At 45.5% G+C, this 21,681-nt stretch overlaps 1 long non-coding RNA gene across 2 annotated transcripts; it reads right to left on the bottom strand.

The window, feature by feature from the left end:
• Positions 1-5,560: 5,560 nt before the first annotated feature.
• On the bottom strand, positions 5,561-18,670 carry LOC142522774 (uncharacterized). 2 transcript variants are annotated; one of them, XR_012814526.1, is made up of 4 exons: positions 18,610-18,670; positions 6,518-6,747; positions 5,946-6,091; positions 5,561-5,676 (listed from the first exon to the last, which is right to left on the bottom strand). It is a non-coding gene; the product is annotated as an uncharacterized LOC142522774 (long non-coding RNA). The 2 variants fall into 2 exon arrangements; XR_012814527.1 differs by having other exon boundaries at positions 5,567-5,676; positions 5,978-6,091.
• Between the last annotated feature and the right edge of the window lie 3,011 nt (positions 18,671-21,681).

The raw sequence follows: 21,681 nt of genomic DNA, 5'->3' as shown, positions 1-21,681 counted from the left end.
GCTCGACTTTGTCCTTGTGTAAGATATCCCAGAATAAAGTCGAGGTGATCGAGTAGGTTTTCAAAGACTACGGTTTGGCGTGATTTATTTTTGTTTTATATAATAAATAAATTTATAATAATTTATAGAGAAATTTTAGTAAAATAAACTCTACAAAAATGTTTGGTTTTTAATTTTGTATTCCAAATATAAAATCAAAATATTGTCATCTAATTCTCATTCCAATTTTTGTTTTAAAAAATATTTTAACGTATTTACACAATTAATTGAGTAAAAGTCTATTAAAAGAACTATCTATGATCTCTTTGGTATCTATAAATAAATATACGGAGAAAACTGAAGAAAAAAGAATGAACAATATGAAACAACTTTAGTTGCTTCACATAAGGACTGCCCAATAATCAGTCATTCCCCCGATATATTTCCCTTATTTCCAAAAAAAAATGAAATTCAAGAACGGCTCCTTTCTACTCAGTCTAGAATCTGATCTGCTGGTATTTGGCCAAAAATATCAGGGCAAGATTCCCTGTGTTGGGAAATTACCCCGAAGCGATGCCGACCACGAAGATAATATAGTACCCAAATTGCGGAATAAAATAATCAATCAACAAGAACACAACGATTTACGTGGTTCACCCAAAATAGGCTACGTCCACGGAGCACTGCAATTTTTATAACCGGAAGAAATATTACAACAAGTGTATACACCAATACACTAAATATCTCACACTCCCAAACCCCCGAGTATACCGAGAAAATAATTTCTCTAACTCACACAAGAGAATTCCCGCACTCAAGAAAAAAATACACTCTTTTTTCTATGCACTCTCTTTTTTTTATCAAAGCTGAAAAGCTTTTGATTTTGGGATACAATAACTGAAGGAGTTGAGCTCTATTTATAACCAGAATTCTTAAGCCAAAACAGAAAATCTCCCGATGTGGGATTTCATTTTCTGATTTTTAAATTCCGCGTGGGCCCCACCTCATTAAAAACTCACCTAACAATTCTCCCACTTGAAGACTTGATTTCAATCATGTCTTCACACCATCATTGCAGCAGCTCATATATCTCCATTTATACTTGCAGTCCGACTGAAGTTGAACACAACTTCAGTTTGTCAATGGTTACTGTCTTTGTGAGCATATCGGCTGGATTCTTACTTCCAGGAATCTTCTCCAGCATCAAGATTCCATCTTCCAGCACCGATCTGATGAAATGGTACCTAACCTGTATATGCTTTGTCCTAGCATGATAAACAGGATTTTTTGCTAAGTGAATAGCACTCTGACTGTCACAGTGTAACGTGCTATCTTCAAGCTTCTGACCCAATTCTTCCAGAAAGGATCTCAACCATATCATCTCCTTGCTAGCTTCTGTAACTGCAACATACTCAGCCTCAGTAGTCGAAAGTGCAACAATCTTTTGCAGCTTAGACACCCAGCTTACAACTGTACCACCTAATGTGAACACATATCCAGTAGTACTTTTCCTGCCATCCAGGTCACCACCCATATCGGCATCGACAAAACCCTGTAAGCCCAATTTTGACCTCCTGAAGCATAAAGAACAACTAGCAGTACCTTTCAAATACCTGAGAATCCACTTAACTGCTTCCCAGTGTTGCTTTCCTGGATTACTCATAAACCTGCTCACGACTCCCACTGCATGTGCTATGTCTGGTCTTGTACACACCATTGCATACATGAGGCTTCCGACAGCAGAAGCATAAGGAACTTTATTCATATAAGCCTGCTCCTGCTCCGTCGATGGTGATTGTGCTTTGGTTAGTTTGAAATGACTAGCCAAAGGAGTACTCACATGTTTAGCATCATCCATGTTAAATCTGCTAACCACCTTTTTCACGTACTCTTCTTGAGACAACTTCAAGAATCCATTCACCCGGTCTCTAAAGATCCTCATTCCAAGGATTTGCTTTGCAGCACCCAAATCCTTCATGGCAAATTCCTTTGATAAATCTTTCTTGAGTTTATCAATTTCTTCCAGACAAGCTCCAGCTATCAGCATATCATCTACATATAGCAGTAGTATGATATAAGAATCGTCAAACCTTTTCACATAACAGCAGTGATCAGCTTGACACCATAGGAAACCATTTTCACTCATGAATCCATCAAACTTCTTGTACCACTGTCTTGGAGCTTGTTTGAGACCGTACAAGCTCTTCTGAAGTCTGCACACCATTCTCTCTTTTCCCCGTACTTCAAAGCACTGTGGCTGCTTCATATAAATTTCTTCATCTAGGTCACCGTGAAGAAACGCAGTCTTTACATCCAACTGCTCCAAATGTAAGTCTTCCTTCGCCACTAGTCCAAGTACTGTCCTGATAGTGGTTAATTTAACCACCGGAGAGAAAATCTCGGTGTAATCAATTCCTTCCCATTGTTGGAAGCCTTTTACAACAAGTCTTGCCTTGTACCGCTTGCTACCATCATGCTCTTCTTTTAACCGGTACACCCACTTGTTATGTAACGCCTTTTTGCCTTGCGGAAGTTCTGTCAACTCCCACGTCTGATTGGATGACAGTGAATCCATCTCATCTTCCATGGCCAACTCCCACTTGGTTGAATCATCATTTTGCATTGCCTCTTCATAGGTCTCCGGTTCACCTTTGTCTGTCAGCAAAATATAGTGAAGTGCAGGGGAGTACCTCTCAGGTGGTCTAATGGTTCTCAAAGATCTCCTGAGTTCAATCACCGGAGTTTGTGGGTCATCATCTTGTGCAGTTTCTTCTTCATCTTCCTGGTTACTGGTTTTCGATTCATTCACAGGAATATATGTCAATGGCACTTCATCAGTCTTCTTGACTTCAGGACATTCATCTCCAGCTCCAATGTCTGACTTGTCCTTGTACAGAAGTTTCTCATTAAATATTACATCCCTGCTCCGAATGATCTTCCGATTTTGGTCATCCCAGAAACGATAACCAAACTCATTATCTCCATAACCAATAAAGAAGCACTTCTTTGATTTCGGATCAAGTTTTGTTCTGCTTGCTGAATCAATATGAACATAGGATAGACATCCAAACACTTTCAAGAAAGAAAGATTTATTTCTTTGCCGCTCCATACCTCTTCGGGTATTCTGCAGTCAAGCGGTATCGAAGGTCCTCTGTTGATCAGATATGCTGCAGTGTTAACAGCATCAGCCCAGAATGATTTTGGCAATCCAGAATGCAATCTCATGCTCCTTGCGCGTTCATTCAAGGTCCTGTTCATCCTTTCAGCTACACCATTCTGTTGAGGTGTACCAGGAATGGTTTTCTCCATCTTGATCCCGTTCTGTGCACAATATTTCTTGAACTCATCATCTTCATATTCTCCACCATTATCAGATCGTAAGCACTTCACCTTCAAGTTGGTCTCATTTTCCACCATGGCTTTCCACCTTTTAAAGGTCTCGTAAACATCAGATTTATTTTTCAGAAAATAAACCCAAACTTTTCTACTTGAATCGTCAATGAATGTGACATAGTATCTCGAGCCTCCAAGGGATGTCACAGGAGATGGTCCCCATACATCAGTATGAACCAGCTCCAACTTTGCTGCTTTCGGTTCTCTACCACCTTTTGAAAAGCTCACCTTCTTCTGCTTTCCAAAGATACAGCTTTCACATAGTTGGTGTTCAACAGTCTTTAATTCTGGTAGTTTTCCTTTTGACACCAACATCTTTATTCCCTTCTCACTCATATGTCCAAGTCTATAATGCCATAGACTTGAATTGGCTCCAGCATCCACAGCTGCTAGTGTGTCTCTGCAACTGGAAGTCATATACAGTGTTCCAGTTTTCTTTCCTCGAGCAACGATCATGGCTCCTTTGTTCACTTTCCAGGAACCATCACCGAAGGTCACATTGTGGCCTTCATCATCCAGCTGTCCCACCGAAATCAGATTGCGTGTCAATTTTGGTACATGTCTGACTTTGTTGATTTTCCAGACAGATCCATTTGACATCTTCATCCGTACATCACCCATACCAACAATTTCCAAGGGTTTTCCATCAGCCAGGAAAACTTTTCCGTAATCGCCAGCGATGTAATTATCAAATACATCGCGATCACCAGTGGTATGAAACGAAGCTCCCGAGTCCATAACCCAAGAATCAACAGGGCTTTCCATGGATAATAGCAGAGCATCATGTACTTCCTCAGTGACAGCATTGGCATTATTCTTCGTTGATCTGCAGTTCTTTTTCAAGTGACCAGTTTCACAACAGCTCCAGCACTTCAAATTCTTTTCAAAGTTGCTTTTGTCTTTTCCATTTCTTGATTTGGATCTACCGTGCCATCGGTTGGAACTCCTTTCACCACTCCTGACTCTTCCTCTGTTATCAAGATTTAGAGCAGATCTCGATGATGTTGCTTCACCCGAGTCTTTCCTGCGAACTTCTTCAGCAAGGATTTGATCTCTAACATCATTGAGTTGTAGTTTTTCTTTTCCAACAGAGTTGCTAACCGCTGCCCGCATCGGTTCCCAATTGTCTGGTAAAGACGCCAGAAGAATAAGTGCCCGAATCTCATCATCAAATTTGATGTCCACCGATGTCAGCTGAGAGACAATCGTGTTGAATTCATTTATGTGCTTTGCCACCGAAGCACCTTCTCCCATCTTCAAGTTGAATAACTTCTTCATGAGATGTACTTTATTGTTTGCTGATGGCTTCTCGTACATGTCTGACATGAATGGTCATCATTTCCTCCGTGGTTTTGGCCTCCGCCACGTTATGCGCCACGTTCTTCGTTAGGGTCAGTCGTATCACACCTAACACCTGTCGGTCAAGGAGCTCCCAATCATCATCCTCCATCTCTTCTGGTTTCTTTTTTGATAGAGGTTGATGCAGCTTCTTACTGTACAGATAATCTCTTATCTGTAACCGCCAGAACGAAAAATCTGTTCCGTCGAACTTGTTGATTCCCGGTCCCGATCCATCATCTCCGGCCATCACTTCTCTAGCCTTAGCAAAAAATCTAAAAAATCTTTTCTGATGTGGAAGATCAGACAAGGCTGCAACCACAGAGCATACTCGGAATTTTTAAGAATTTTCACAACAAGGCTCTGATACCAGTTGTTGGGAAATTACCCCGAAGCGATGCCGACCACGAAGATAATATAGTACCCAAATTGCGGAATAAAATAATCAATCAACAAGAACACAACGATTTACGTGGTTCACCCAAAATAGGCTACGTCCACGGAGCACTGCAACTTTTATAACCGGAAGAAATATTACAACAAGTGTATACACCAATACACTAAATATCTCACACTCCCAAACCCCCGAGTATACCGAGAAAATAATTTCTCTAACTCACACAAGAGAATTCCCGCACTCAAGAAAAAAATACACTCTTTTTTCTATGCACTCTCTTTTTTTTATCAAAGCTGAAAAGCTTTTGATTTTGAGATACAATAACTGAAGGAGTTGAGCTCTATTTATAACCAGAATTCTTAAGCCAAAACAGAAAATCTCCCGATGTGGGATTTCATTTTCTGATTTTTAAATTCCGCGTGGGCCCCACCTCATTAAAAACTCACCTAACACCCAGTTGCCTTGTTCTTTTGCTTCCCAATACCCACTGTTGTACCGATAGGTATCAGATTCTTTGTCTTGTGCAAACCATCGTGGTTTCCAACCTCCGTACTTGCATTTTCCGGGCCTGGTTTCCAGAAATTTGTTAGTGCTGAAACCAGGAACTACACTTTATAGTGATTCAACTGCTCATTTCATCAGCCAAAAACTGACTTTGTATGAGATTCATGTCGATAACCATGCATGTTTGTGCATGCGTGTTTTAAAAAATAAAGCCATGACAATGCACTAGTTCGATTAAAGAAAAGGGTTCTGACTTTTGAGTAAAAGTATAATCCACGTGAAAAAGGCTTATATCAATCTATGAAAACAAATAGACTACATAAAGAATAATACTTCTTAAATACTGTCATGGTGAAACCAATTACCTGTAGTTGCCGCTGCTCTAGGCGCAATTTTTCAGCATTTGCCATTTCGAACTCCCCATTTTCCAAGCATCTTTGATCAGGTCTCAGTCTCGAGTCTGTGGGGGGAAGCTTTTCCTAAAACAGGTGAAAAGTCGTCCCCGTCGAATGTGATGCAATGATAAAGTCCTCAAGAAAAGTAATTCAATTTGCGGGATGCATGTTCTTTTCATGTCCAACTATGTAACAATTTTCAGGCTTATAACACGCACAAATGAGAAGGATCATTTTGTGGATTCAGATTGCTTTATAAAAGAATAAGCATAAGCAAAATCCACATCATACAAATCCATGCATGCAACAAGATTTATCATATGTGAAAAAGTCGATACGATAAGAAAATCAAGGTGGTTTCTAAAGCAAACTCAAATATTATACAACAAAAAGTGAGAAATTAAAAAATAACATGATATCTAACAATGAATAGACCGACTTCTAAACTTTGACTCCAAAGCAGATGCAAGAAACACACGCAAAACACCATGCCATTTGCCAAAAATTAACCTTTAGCCCTTGTGTTAGCTCATTCAGTGTGATGGCAAATCGGGTCAAGTTATAGCGTGTAGGAAACTTAGGAGTCTTACTACGTTTCCAGAGCAAGTGGGCTTCTGGAAGAGATTCGTGGGCTTTTCCCTTGGACGTGCAATCTCATTCACATAAAGCAAACTTTCATCCCATTTTCCAAATAGGGTTGCCACTGTCTCTCCGCTCTTTTCTTGGACTATTCCCTGCACCTGCAAAAGTCAAGTTGTTCGAGTAAAATACGACCCACAAAATCCATCAGCCATTCCTCACAATGAGAGACGGCAAAAGATGAGAAACAGAAAATGATACCCCATAGATGGGTCTAGCCCAGATGGAAGACTTGGATGGGCCCACTACTCTTGGCTCATCCCTAGCCCAAGTGGAAAACAAGCCCACCAAGGGCCCAGGTATTCTCCTATAAATACCAGGTTTGATTGTTCAGTTAAGCTATTCACTATATTGTTTTCAGCAGCGCCCTTAGCTGCTCCCCCCATATATCCTCAGTCTCTGACTTGAGCGTCGGAGGGGCTACGCCAGGATACTCTCCTGGCCCCCTCCTAACGGTCTTATTTGTGATTTCAGGCCCAGGGTAATTTTGAAGCCCGTGTCTGGATTAGTGACGCTTGCGTGGATCGGACCCTAAATTTCCCGTGAGTATCAGTTGGCGCCGTCTGTGGGAATATCTGAGTTGAGACGTAGAGATGGTGGGGAGGCGAGGGAGTGGAAGAGCCACCTCAGCATCATCGCGTCCTCGGAGGGGACCCGAACCATCTCGCGCTGAGGCGGGACAGGAACAACCGCATCTTGAGACGAGACATGAACAACCTCGTCAAGAGGCCAGAACTGAGCAGCCCATCCACGAGACGAGGGTCGAGCAAACCCGTCCCAATGAGAATGTGGGAAACTTGACCCTGGAACAGCTGGGCCAATTTATCACCTGAACAGTGGATGAGGCCATGAAGAGGAATCAAGAGTCTATGTTTGTAGAGGAACAGGCCGCCCATTAGGAGCGGGAGGAAAATTTTGAGGTCCATCATAGCAGGGTTGAAGAGACGCAACCCCTCCAGAGTGGGGAGATTAGTGAGATGTGGAAAGAGATAAGGAGGTTGAGGGAGCAGGTGGGAAGCAGGGCGCCGGTACCTAAGAGAGGAAGCCCTTTTTCACTAGCCATCTTGGAGGAAGGGCTTCCTCCGAATTTCCGACAATCAAACGTTGGAGAGTACTGACGGACATACAGACCTTGAGGAACACTTGGGGAGATTTGAGAATGCGGCTCTGTTACACCAATATTCGGACGGAGTCAGGTGCAGGGTGTTTCTGGGCACGTTGGTGAGGTCAGCCCAGCAATGGTTTAATACCCTACAGCCCAACTCCATACAATCGTTCGAGGATTTCTCTGCAGCCTTCTTGCACCGATTTGCCAGCAGCAAGAGGCATCAAAAGAACTATTTGAGTCTGTTTGTGATGAAACAGCAAGAGGCTGAAACGTTGCGGGAGTTTGTCCAGCGCTTCAACACTGCAGCGCTAGAAATACCAGCGGCTACCCCTGACATCATGATAAGTGCCTTTACACAAGGACTAAGGGGAGGAGAGTTTTTTAAGTCGTTGGTCAAGAAGCCTCCGTCGAGCTATGATGATTTGTTGGCTCGAGCTGAGAAATATGTAAACTTGGATGATGCTCAACGATACAGGAGGATGGAAAACCGGCCCGGAGGAAGTAGGGTGGAGGGAGCCGAGAGAGGTGGAAAGAAGAGGGGTGCAGGGGAAAGAGATGAGGACAAAACCAAAGGTAGAAGACAATTCTCATCACATATTCCTCTGAATAGGAGTCGGGATAAGGTGATGGAGGTGAGGGAGTCGGGGGAGAGGGGGGAGAAGTCGCAGAGGGTTGAGAGCAGTGCTCGACCTCTGCCACGGGGTAGACAAGAAGGGTCCTCGTCCGGGAGTGAGCTGAGATCTCGCCCGTCTTCTAGGCGGGGTCGAGGCCCTCCATGGATACATCCGAGGATCGAAGAGCCGAGGAGAGAGGGTCGAGGTCAGGATGTCCCTCGGGAGCCCGCTGAACCGAGGAGGAGAACGAATGAGGATAATCACCCGACGAGAGGAATGATTCATATGATCTCGGGGGGTGCTACTGATGGGGATTCCGGGCAAGCGCGGAAGGCGCATGGGAGGAGGTTGGAGAATTTTGAAATATCGAGGAGTGCGAACTTACCCCATGATCCTGTCATCAGTTTTGGGCCAGAGGATCTCCGAGGCATTGTGGCTCCTCATAACGATGCCTTGGTGGTGACGACCATCGTTGCCAATTACGATGTGGCACGAATCTTTATTGATAATGGAAGCTCTGTTAATATCATGTTCAAGAGTACTCTGGATCAGATGAAGGTGGAAGGATTTGAGTTTGAGCCAATCTCCACTCCTCTATATGGGTTCGCAGGACATGCCATCCCGCCGCTGGGTCAAATTGTCCTTCCTTTATCTTTGGGGCATGAGCCTCGGCGGGTGACCAAGATTACGACATTTACTGTGGTGGACACCCCATCCGCTTACAATGGAATTCTGGGGCGACCAGCCCTAAAGGATTTCAGAGCTGTAGCGTCCACGTATCATCAGAAGTTGAAGTTTCCTGTGGGGAGGGAGGTTGGAGTCTTATGTTGGGACCAGAAAGTCGCTCGTCGGTGTTATGAGGGGATAGTGAAAGAAGAGGGGAAGAGGGCACGTGTGGATGTCAATATGATTAGAAGGGGGCGAAGCGGGTTGCCCGTGGTAAGGAGAGAGGTTCATGAGGTGATGGATGAGAAGCCGGAGATCGTGACATTGGGGCCTGACAAGAAAACTCTAAGAATAGCCCCTGACCTTGACCCAGAGGTAAGGGAAAAACTTATTACTTGTTTACAAGCTAATCTCAACAGGTTCGCTTGGTCAGCCCAAGAGCTCACAGGGACGAGTCCAGATGTAGCAGAACATCGGTTAAACATCTTGCCGAATTCTCGTCCCGTGAAGCAGAAGAAAAGACACTTCGGGCCCGAGAAAGATATAGTTATAAAAAAGGAGGTGGGAGAGTTGCTCAGTGCTGGGCACATTCGAGAGGTACAATTTCCTACTTGGCTCTCGAATGTCGTTCTTGTTCCGAAAAGTTCGGGAAAATGGAGGATGTGTGTGGACTTCAGAGATCTCAACAATGCATGTCCTAAAGATTGTTATCCCTTGCCCCGGATAGATCAGTTGGTTGACTCCACAGCCGGACACCAGTATTTGTGCATGCTGGACGCTTATCAGGGGTACCATCAAATCCCCTTGGCCGTGGAGGATCAAGATAAAGTAAGTTTCATCACCTCTGAAGGAACTTTCTGTTACGTGGTCATGCCCTTCGGACTAAAAAATGCCGGAGCCACGTATCAGCGGTTGATGGATAAAGTCTTTTCTAAGCAGGTGGGGAGGAATGTGGAAGTGTATGTGGATGACATCATGGTAAAGTCTAAGGATTCAGCCCTGCTCATACCTGACTTAGTGGAGACCTTTTCCACCCTCAGGTCCTATGGGCTGAAGTTGAACCCTCAGAAGTGTATATTTGGGGTGAAGAGTGGGAAGTTTCTGGGTTATATGATGACGGAGAGGGGAATTGAGGCTAACCCTGAGAAAGTTCAAGCTATCCAAAATATGGTCTCTCCTCAGGGGCCCAAAGATGTTCAGCAGTTGGCAGGGAGGATTGCTGCGCTGGCACGTTTTATCTCGAGATCCGCCCATAGAAGTTTACCTTTTTTCCGGACCCTGCGAAAGGCGAAAAAATTTGAGTGGGGGCCGGATTGCGAGAAGGCTTTCACAGAACTGAAGGAGTACCTTGCCGAGCTTCCTGTTCTAGCCAAACCGGCAGCAGGGGGAGCCTTTGTGGGTATATTTATCTGCCACTGAAGGGGCCGTGAGTTCGGTCCTTGTCAAGCTTGATGGATCAGTTCAACAGCCGGTGTACTATGTTTCGCATGCACTCAAGGGGGCAGAGATCCGATACTCGATACTCGAGGTTGGAAAAGTTGGCTTTGGCGTTGGTAATAACAGCCAGACGCTTGAGGCCTTACTTCTTATCTCATCCGATTGTGGTGCTCACTAACAGTCCATTAGGCAGAATTCTCACTCATTCTGATATGTCCGGCCGCCTGGTTAAGTGGACTACGGAGTTGGGAGAATATGACATCCAGTATGAGCCGAGAACAGCTATTAAAGCACAAGCGTTAGCCGATTTTCTGGCTGAGACTGTACATCAGGAGAATGAGGACCCTTGGAAGGTGTATGTGGATGGTTCCTCATCGAAGGACGGAAGTGGGGTGGGAGTAGTACTGATTTCACCAGCTGGGGAAGAAGTGAAGTTGGCTGTAAGGTTGGACTTTCGAGCATCCAATAATGAGGCAGAGTATGAGGCTGTGTTGGCAGGACTTCGAGCAGCCATAAATGTGGGAGCTACCCGGGTACTTATTTTTTCTGACTCACAGTTGGTAGCGCAACAGATGAAGGGGATGTATGATGTGAAAGATGAGAAGCTTATTGAGTATGCTCGAGAAGTGAACAGAATCAGAGAGAAATTCACAGAGATTACATTTGAACAGATTCCCAGGAAAGAAAATGAAAAGGCAGACACTCTAGCCAAAATGGCTGGAACGATGGGAAGTTGGAAGAATAGAGATGTGGTATTTCAAATCGAACTCACACCTCACACGAGTTCACCTGCAGTTGAGCAAGAAGAAGAGGATTGGAGGACTGACATAATTGATTACCTGAAAGAGGGAAAGCTTCCTGATAACCCTCGCGAAGCTCGTAAGTTGAAGATAAAATGTTCACGCTATGTAATGGTTGGGGACGTGTTGTTTAGAACGTCTTTTGCAGGGCCACTTCTTCGGTGCTTAAGTTACAAAGAGGCTGATTATGTGCTCCGAGAAGTTCACGAGGGGTGTTGTGGAAATCATTTAGGGGCTTATGCATTAGCAAGAAAAGTACTGCTCGCCGGTTATTCTTGGCCCTCAGTGCTGCATGATGCTCAAGAGTTGGTAATGTCTTGTGATAGTTGTCAACGTCATGCGCGGTTGAATCACCGGCCGGCCGCGATAATGAAGGCTGTCACGGCCGCCTGTCCCTTTGACCAGTGGGGAATGGATATCGTGGGACCTTTTCCTATAGCTCTTGCTCAGAAAAAATTCCTACTGGTAGCAGTTGATTATTTTTCAAAGTGGGTGGAAGCAGAGCCTTTGGCCAGAATCACTGAGAACGACGTCCTGAAATTCTTGTGGAAGAGTATAGTATGCAGGTACGGGATACCTAGGAGGCTGATATCCGATAATGGGAGACAGTTCCAAGGGGCCAAAATCGAAGCTTGGTGTAAAGAGATGAAGATCCAACAAGTCTTTATCTCTGTAGCTTACCCGCAGAGTAATGGCCAGGTGGAGGTGACTAATCGGACGCTGGTACAGGGTTTGAAAGTTTGACTGGGCAAGGCCAAAGGCAATTGGGTGGATGAGCTACCAAGTGTCTTATGGGCATACCGAACCACTCCGAGAGAGGGAACCAAAGAAACTCCTTTCAGTTTGGTCTACGGTAATGAAGCAGTGCTCCCGGCTGAGATCGGGTTGGAATCGGCAAGGGTGATGTTTTATGACGAGGACAATGGGGCGAGACGCGCTACTGACCTTGATCTTTTGGAAGGAAAGAGGGAGGCTGCCAGCATTCAATTGGAAGCTTATAAGAACCGCATTGCACAGTCTTATAATCGGAGAGTCGTGCAAAAAAACTTTCAGGTGGGTGATTTGGTCCTGAGGAAGGTGCCAGAAGAGCAGAGGGGAAAATTGGACCCAAAGTGGGAGGGTCCCTTCAAGGTGGTCGAGAGGTTGAGCTCTGGAGCCTATTACTTAGAGAATGCGCAAGGCAAAGCTTTGAAGAGGCCTTGGAATGCTTATCACCTTAGGAAGTATTATTCTTGATTCTGTCATTGATGTATTTTATTTCCTGAATTTTCTTGTGTAATCCATCGGAATTCAATAAAATCAAGTTCTTCCTTTTATTTCAGGAATGCTGTGGTATCGTGAGTGTGATAACATGATTTTATTTTCCTACTAAGGTATCGCCTAGTAGAGGAACAACGTGAAAAATTTTATTTTCCTACTAAGGCATCGCTTATTTTCCTACTAAGGCATCGCCTAGTAGAGGAGCAGAGTGAGGAAGAAAAAATTTATATTTTCCTACTAAGGCATCGCCTAGTAGAGGAGCAGAGGGTGGAGGTGGTACATTTCTATTTTCCTGCTAAGGTGTCACCTAGCAGAGGAGTTAGAGGGTGATGGTGTTGATTTTTATTTTCCTGATAAGGTATGACCTAGCAGAGGAGTTAGAGGGTGATGGTGTTGATTTTTATTTTCCTGCTAAGGTATGACCTAGCAGAGGAGTTAGAGGGTGATGGTGTTGATTTTTATTTTCCTGCTAAGGTGTCACCTAGCAGAGGAGTTAGAGGGTGATGGTGTTGATTTCTATTTTCCTGCTAAGGTGTCACCTAGCAGAGGAGTTAGAGGGTAGAGATGGTGAACTTCTATTTTCCTGCTAAGGTGTCACCTAGCAGAGGAGTTAGAGGGGGGAGGTGGTTGATTTTTATTTTCCTTCTAAGGTGTCACCTAGCAGAGGAGTTAAAGGGTGATGGTGTTGATTTTTATTTTCCTGCTAAGGCATCGCCTAGTAGAGGAGTAGAGGGTGATGTTGTTCATTTCTATTTTCCTGTTAAGGCATCGCCTAGTAGAGGAGTAGAGGGTGATGGTGTTGATTTTTATTTTCCTGCTAAGGTATGACCTAGGAGAGGAGTTAGAGGGTGATGGTGTTGATTTCTATTTTCCTGCTAAGGTATCGCCTAGTAGAGGAGTAGAGGGTGATGGTGTTGATTTTTATTTTCCTGCTAAGGTATGACCTAGCAGAGGAGTTAGAGGGTGATGGTGTTGATTTTTATTTTCCTGCTAAGGTGTCACCTGGCAGAGGAGTTAGAGGGTGATGGTGTTGATTTCTATTTTCCTGCTAAGGTGTCACCTAGCAGAGGAGTTAGAGGGTGGAGATGGTGAACTTCTATTTTCCTTCTAAGGTGTCACCTAGCAGAGGAGTTAGAGGGGGGAGGTGGTTGATTTTTATTTTCCTGCTAAGGTATGAACTAGCAGAGTAATTAGAGGGTGATGGTGTTGATTTCTATTTTCCTACTAAGGTGTCACCTAGCAGAGGAGTTAGAGGGTGATGGTGTTGATTTCTATTTTCCTGCTAAGGCATCGCCTAACAGAGGAGTTAGAGGGTGGAGATGGTGAATTTCTATTTTCCTGTCACCGAGCAGACGAGTTAGCAGGGGAAGATGGCTGATTTTTATTTTCCTGCTAAGGTATGATCTAGCAGAGGAGTTAGAGGGTGATGATTTTATTTGCCCTAACAGGTTAATAGTATCAGAGACAAACTCGTGAGAAGCAGTAAATTCAAATGCAAAATACTCAAGGTTGCATTAATAAAACGAGTTCGTACATGTCAAAAGTGCGCAAAAGGAAATAACCAAATGTAAACGTCCCAAAAGTCGCATAATCCTATGGAAAATAAAACAATGCAGAAAATAACATAAATAAAGGGGCTCAATCTAGGAATCGGGGGGGAGACTCGATATGAAGCCCTCGAAGTCGATAAAGTCAGTAGGGGCGCCTGGCGGAGGATAGCCCTGAGCATGGAAAAGGCCGACTGCACTCTCGAAACCCACCCCCAGGTAGTGACTCCGACAATTGAGCTTGGGACTCCGAAAGCTCCTCGGCATGCGACACTTTCATCTCATCAATAGTAGCCTGGAGCTGTTCGCGGAGAGCCTGAACCTCGCGTAATTCTTGACAAGAGTCAGATCGAGCGGCGTGAGCGCGCTCAGCCAACTCCCCAACGTACATCATGCCCTGCATAAGTAGACAAGGGTGAAAAGACGATAATAAGATCAAATGTATATTAAACATCAATCTAAAGGTTATAAGGAGAAGTATACCTCGATGACACTGCTGCATGTCCGGCGGAGGAGGTCTGACCACCCCAGTGAACCCATGAACACTGCATCGGCGTCGGAAGAAAGCTGATACATTATCTTCTGAGCCAGAGGAGTAGGACCCCGCCCCACGATGGCTGAATCCGAAGTGTATAGAGGATGCACCGCCGATGCGAGGGGAGGCCCCTCATCGGGCTCGGACCCCTCTGGAGAAGAGACCGATGCGACAGAAATCTCAGAAATCTTGCGCTTGCCATGCTGAGGGGCTGACGGGCTAAGATCAGTGGATGCATTTTGCTTACCAGACGGAGGAGGGGACTTGGCGCGAGGAGGTGGCGAGGAGGCTCGCTCTGAGGCGGAGGAGGAGGAGCCTGCTTTCTTCTTCTTCGCAGCAGTAGGGGAGCTAGGGGAGCTAGCAGGCTTCTTCGCGGTAGTAGAACAGGAACCTGTTTTCTTTTTCTCAGCAGCAGAACAATCTCCCTTTGGGCCCATCGTGACTGCCGGGGTAATGGATTTCTGGGAAGCTGATGAAGAACCCCCGGCCTTTGTCTTGGAAAGTTCATGGAGAAATAGGGCGTTCATGACTCTAGTACCTGCAAGCAGAGGCAAGGAACCAAATGAGAATGTTATCAAGTAACATAATAAATAAAAGAAAAACAAGAAGTATGGACAGATGAGAATATCTACCAGCATTCTCCTTCAGCTTAATTTTAGCGGGACTTAACCCGGCATGACATAGGAGATCCTCAGATAGAAGTTTGGGAATGTTAAAGCATCGATCTCCTAGTACACTCATTATGTGCAGGTACTCCTCATCTTTCTTATAACTCTTGGAAAGTTTGGGTTTAGTGAAGACAGGGTACCAATCGGTAAAGCAAGTCAATTCTTTGGGTGGCTGTACAAAGAAGAAGTATTTTTTCCAGTCCTTCACATGACTGGGGCCCCATCGAACAGTTTGTGGCTAGACCGAGAGGTTACATAGAAAGGTCCATCTTTTGACCTGGACAAAACTAAGAAGTAGGAAAAAGTGGTGCAATTCAAAGGGAGGCCTAAAGCTCTGAATAACACAGCGAAACAGCTTATCAAACGGAAGGCATTAGGCGTGAGTAAACCTAAGTGCACCTGATAGTACTTGCTTAATTCTTGAAAGAAATCACACAGGGGGAAACGAAGGACGGCATCAAAATGATGCTGAAAAAAGGTATAATAGCCCTTGGGGGCTAGATAAGGTCGGTCCTTTGGGCCAGGAATGATGATCTGGTGGGAGGAAGGAATGTGCCACAGAGTCCTAATTTTCGACTCACTACCAGGAGGAATGTGGGATGACAAGTGACCATACCATAAGTTATCTGCCTCAGATATGTTCATTTGTTGGGTCACGTGACAAACTTCCTTACCCGGACGACTATGAGCGGTGACTTCCTCCTCAGGAGGATCAAGGGTAAAATCAGGATCAGCTAAGGAAGTCCTACCCTGGCTAGAATCGCTGGACCTGCTAGACCTGCTAGACTTGCTGGACTCGCTAGACTCGCTAAACCTCTCAGAACCACTCGAAGAACTAGACTCGGAATCGGAATCGGAAGAAGACATAAGTGCTAAGGATAATCAAACAGGAAGAGGAGGGAAGTGACCCGGATGAGGCAGGGGAAAATACTCAAAACAATAGAATCGCAAGGATGGCCGAGCGAGGTGCGTTACGGCACGTGAGGGCTGGCGCGCAAGGGCGACGGGCGAGCTGGGGCTCGGGTGATGGGCGAACGTATGACGCTCGGGCGAGCGTGGCACGACGTGGGCGAGCACGCGGCGGAGGGCGAGGGTGAGCGTGGCGCTGTCGCTGGGAGAGCGTGTGCGCTGGCGAGCATGCGCGCTGGGCGCTCGGCGAAGGCGATGCGCGGCGGGGGCGCGATGGTGAGGCGTGCTGAGGGCTCGGGCGAGCAGACGTTGGGCGAGCTGGGGGCGCTGGGCGAGCGTGGGCGATCGGGCTGTGCGGGGGCGCTCGGGCGAGCGTGGGCGATCGGGCGAACGTGGGTGCTCGGACGCTCGGGCGAACGTGGCGGTGTACGGGCGAGCGTCGGTGCTCGGGTGCTCAGACGCGGGGGCGGGCGTGGCGATGCGCGGGCGAGCGTAGGGATGCTCGGGCGAGCGTGGATGCTTGGACGCTCGGGCGAGCAGGCGTTCGGCGAGCTGGGGGCGCTGGGCGAGCGTGGGCGATCGGGCTGTGCGGGGGCGCTCGGGCGAGCGTGGGCGATCTGGCGACCGTGGGTGCTCGGACGCTGGGGCGAACGTGGCGGTGTACGGGCGAGCGTCGGTGCTCGGGTGCTCAGACGCGGGGGCGGGCGTGGCGATGCGCGGGCGAGCGTAGGGATGCTCGGGCGAGCGTGGATGCTTGGACGCTCGGGCGAGCAGGCGTTGGGCGAGCTGGGGGCGCTGGGCGAGCGTGGGCGATCGGGCTGTGCGGGGGCGCTCGGGCGAGCGTGGGCGATCGGGCGACCGTGGGTGCTCGGATGCTGGGGCGAACGTGGCGGTGTACGGGCGAGCTTCGGTGCTCGGGTGCTCAGACGCGGGGGCGGGCGTGGCGATGCTCGGACGAGCGTGGATGCTTGGACGCTCGGGCGAGCGTGGCGGTGCGCTGGCGAGTACAGGGATGCTCAGGTACTTGGACGCTTGGGCGTGGCGTGGCGTGGCGCGCTTGGGCGAGCAGACCCGCAGGGGCAGGGCGAGCTCGCGTTGGGGCTAGCGCGCAGATGGTGAGGGCTGGCTTGGCGAGGCGCGCAAGCGAGGCAATGGCTTGCGGCTCGACGAGGACAGCGTGGCGAGCCGGCGTGTGTGCTGGGGCGCGAGCCGGTGTGGGTGCGAGGGCAGAGAAAATTTTGCAGGGAGAAGTGAGGATTGGAGTGCGGAAGGAGCCTATATTTATAGGGGGAGCACAAATCTTACCAAGATTGTGATTTGATTTGATATCTTTTTTCCTTTTAGAGCAGGATTGCGATTTGATTTGTTTCCAAATCTTGGGAGACTGGAGAACGGCAGGAAAAATGCACGGCATCACCCTTGCGGGTGCTTATTTCTGAAAAAATTATGGGGGCGTTGCCCCCAAACCCCCACGACCTGACCGGGCAGGTCGATCCCCGTAATTTTCGCAGCGGCAAGCATCGTTCGTTAACGACAAACGAAATAAATTTTTCTGTTACGGTACGTCCTCGTCGCCGATAAACCAAGGACAACACAACTAATCGAACTTTGAACCTACGATTCAGTTCGACTCGGGAGGGGGAGACTTGTGATACCCCATAGATGGGTCTAGCCCAGATTGAAGACTTGGATGGGCCCACAACTCTTGGCTCATCCCTAGCCCAAGTGGAAAACAAGCCCACAAAGGGCCCAGGTATTCTCCTATAAATACCAGGTTTGATTGTTCAGTTAAGCTATTCACTATATTGTTTTCAGCAGCGCCCTTAGCTGCTCCCCCCATATATCCTCAGTCTCTGACTTGAGCGTCGGAGGGGCTACGCCAGGATACTCTCCTGGCCCCCTCCTAATGGTCTTATTTGTGATTTCAGGCCCAGGGTAATTTTGAAGCCCGTGTCTGGATTAGTGACGCTTGCGTGGATCGGACCCTAAATTTCCCGTGAGTATCAGAAAAGATTGCACGCACTACTCATCCCATGGAAAATTACATCCACCTTCCCTGTTATAATGGAAACAAAAATAAGAATTGTTCTCTGGCTGATTTATCATATTCATTTCTCCAAGATGTGCAAAAAAAAGGAGTAATAATCGGATTTTCTATTCTTCTCGTATGCTTGGCATGAAATTATCGTGCATAATGGTGCCATGCATACAATTGTAACTTGAAGATTTATTTCAAGTAGATCACATTATTGTTTGTTTGCTCAAAAAAAAATTTCCCATAAAAAAAGGGATAACTCTAATAAGAATAAGAATAAGAATAAGAAACACCAAGTTCATTTATTGTAAAGAGAGAGAGAGAGCACAATATCACTCTCGTACAATATTATAAAGATATTACAGCTAAGGAAGACTAGGCTACCTGATGAGGATTCCTGTCTATAATTGATTGCTCCTTGAATTTCACTTTACAGGAGTAACCGGCGAGATTTCATCCTATCTTGTGGGGTACTGCTCTCATGAGAAGATCAAAGGTCCAGTTTTAACCACATATACATGGAGTACACCAATTTATACATGGGTCCACCAATTTTTTTAAAATCAATGGCCCAGATCCTGTAGGGGCAATAGCATCGACCAAACCGGAGTAACCGTGATTCCCTTGTATCCGCATTGTACCATACTGGTCACAACATAGTTTGCCCAATATGAGGTTGTAAATTGATGTCGTTACTTGTCATTACAAGCCTATATGATTGAAGGAAATTTAAAAAATGAGCAATAAAATATTTTGCAAACAATACCTTAGCTTGCTCCACTGGAAGACTTCCCCATCATCAAATTCCAAAGTTAAAATTCCAACCGGATCAAGCCGAATGGAGCGACATCAAAATTTACTTTTCAGATTACTATCGCCGTAAAACCTCCAGCCTATACCATCGCAATGACACGCTACAATCATAGGATGGTGACTCACCTGATCCAAATTAAACAGCATCACCTGATCAATACACTAAGATTTATTACTAATTTCTATATTGATACTCCCATAAAAGCACCCGATCATGGACGACCTAGGATATTAAATGGATTCCCAAAACAGAGTCAATATGCAGAGTGATTTCTTCAGCAGCCGAGTAGGGAGATGCCCGGGCTCTACTCCCCGGGCAACCAGAAGCCTGGGCTCTCATGTAAACTCCCGGATGATATCTACCTGAGCTACCTCGAGAAACGCACCACACTTGAGTGTATTGATATGAGCAATCTTATCTGTCAGAACAACATGTCTTTGGCGTGTTATATAAGTCATCAGGCAGTATAGACAACCGACTTGCCATACTTAGCAAGTAGGCTCTGAAAACAAGACACCTGCCACATTTTCTCTCTCTAAATAGCAGGTACGTTTCTCATTTATAGATTTTGAAATCTTTGAACTCTCAATCAAACACATATATTCTCACTTATATTGCTTGTGTTCTTCATTATTCAACCTGTTAACTTAAGCATCGGAGTGGCTACGCCGGACACTCCTCCGACGCTCATTCACGAGTTCCTTTCTTGTTTGCAGGTATTATCGAGGCCATTACCTTCAATCAATTTCCTAAACACTTAATCACTTTCATTATCCAGTGAATTGCTCACTTATATCATACCCGATTCACATGGATATCATCATACATACTAATTACTTTGCCACCAGTCAAGACTTCTGAACTCGACCAGGAAACTTGTATCAATCATTTCATATTTAAATTAAAAGGATTATTCACCACATTACATGATAAAAGGAAACCTTGCCCCATCCCACTTCTCGTCATTTCCTAGTTTTTGCTTTCCATTATTCCTCAACGAGTTTGAGACCAGATCATTAGGATTACACTGCCCACAGGTTTAATTAACCATTCAGCATGCATCACCAGATCATTAGGATAACACTGCCCAAAGTTTTAAATAAGCATTCAGCATCTGATGCACTTGCTGAAAAATAGTTAGTGCTTTTGCCATAAGAGCTAAGATAGCTTAAAAACTAAACATTTTTTACGAATCAAAACAAAATATAATTACTATTATGCAATATAATGTTGAAAATGAAACAATTGCATTTGGGTCATAAAATCAAGAAAATCATCTTCCTTCCTACCCTCTCCCAAACAAATATTATTTTCAAAACTATTCTAGACACAAAGTTTACAGGATAGCACTTCACTAAAATGCCAACATATATTTGAAATTTGAACGAAGTGGACAAGAGTTTGTTCGAGGTAATGATAATAAGACCTTCTCCGAGAAAAAAACGTAGGCCTTTATCTAGGTAATCAGCTTCATATGTCTCCCCTAACCAGTGGCGGAGCCAGGATTTGAAATCTACCCGGGCTAAATATTTTTAACAAAAACAAAATAATCCATTACAATTAAAATCATAACTATGATACCTATGTTGGATAAATGAAAAATGAAGAGTTGTTGAATAAAAAAGGGAGTGAGAGTTATCCCACATGGAGAAAATAGCCAAATGAAGTCTTCATTATAAACTCCAAGTTTGAATAGGGGTTTGGGCCACAAGAGGTACCAGAAGTTTTTAGAAGGGGGAAGACGCTAATAAGCTGTGTCTTGGTGAAACAAACGCGCGCGCTCGGCTCGGCCCGGCCCGGTTCGATGCGGTGCGGTCTTTGACAAGCATTATTCTTTTTGGAACAAGTTTATTTGAAGAATAAATTTTGTTAGCTAAATGATGCATTCAGAACAGAGACAGTCGCGCGGGTGCGCCACATCCCGCGCGGATGCCCGCATACTGGATTCGAAACAGAATAAGGCACGCGACCGTGCGCGCAGCGCGCAAAGACAGTACCTTGCGCGCGCTGCGCTGTTTCAGAAAAACATGCGCGTCCCTTGGTTTCAAAGCATATGTTCTTGGCTTCTTTTGCATCAAACAATGTGTTCTTTGGCTAGAATTGTGGCTCTTCAATGCATCCGATCTGGAAAGACATGTCCTTTCAACACATCCAATGATCACTTATAAATAGTCCTCACATACATCACAATAAAGGTTCGAAAATTACATGTCATATTGCTGCATTCATTGCTTCTTCTAATACTTGAAAGCTCCTGCATATTCTGTTCGCTGTTTCGAGACTTGTAGTGCTGCAATTCTCGAAGTGAAGTCGTTATTGTAACGTACCGTACTTTTACTACTCAAAATTTGCGGAAAATTAAAAATTTTCTTAAATAAACGTGAACATTCAAATTCGATAAAAGAAATAAACTGTACGTCTCACAAGTTGTTGCAACAAAAGATTTGAAAGTTAAAGTTTGACAAAAGTAATAAATGTTTTCATGAAACTTAAAACATGGCGGTCCTCGGGTTAGCCTCCCGCTCAGTCCAAGCCTGCTCCTTGGTCCCCACCTCCAGCCTCCTCATAAACATCTTCACCTGCATCGATCACGTCTAGTGAGTCTAAAGACTCAACACGTATAAACTGAAAGTAACAAGTAC

The sequence above is a fragment of the Primulina tabacum genome, chromosome 13 (assembly GCF_025594145.1).
Source record: "Primulina tabacum isolate GXHZ01 chromosome 13, ASM2559414v2, whole genome shotgun sequence".
Classification (NCBI taxonomy): Eukaryota; Viridiplantae; Streptophyta; class Magnoliopsida; order Lamiales; family Gesneriaceae; genus Primulina; species Primulina tabacum.
Note: the sequence above shows the minus strand (reverse complement) of the source record. Positions and strands in the feature narration are given on the sequence as shown.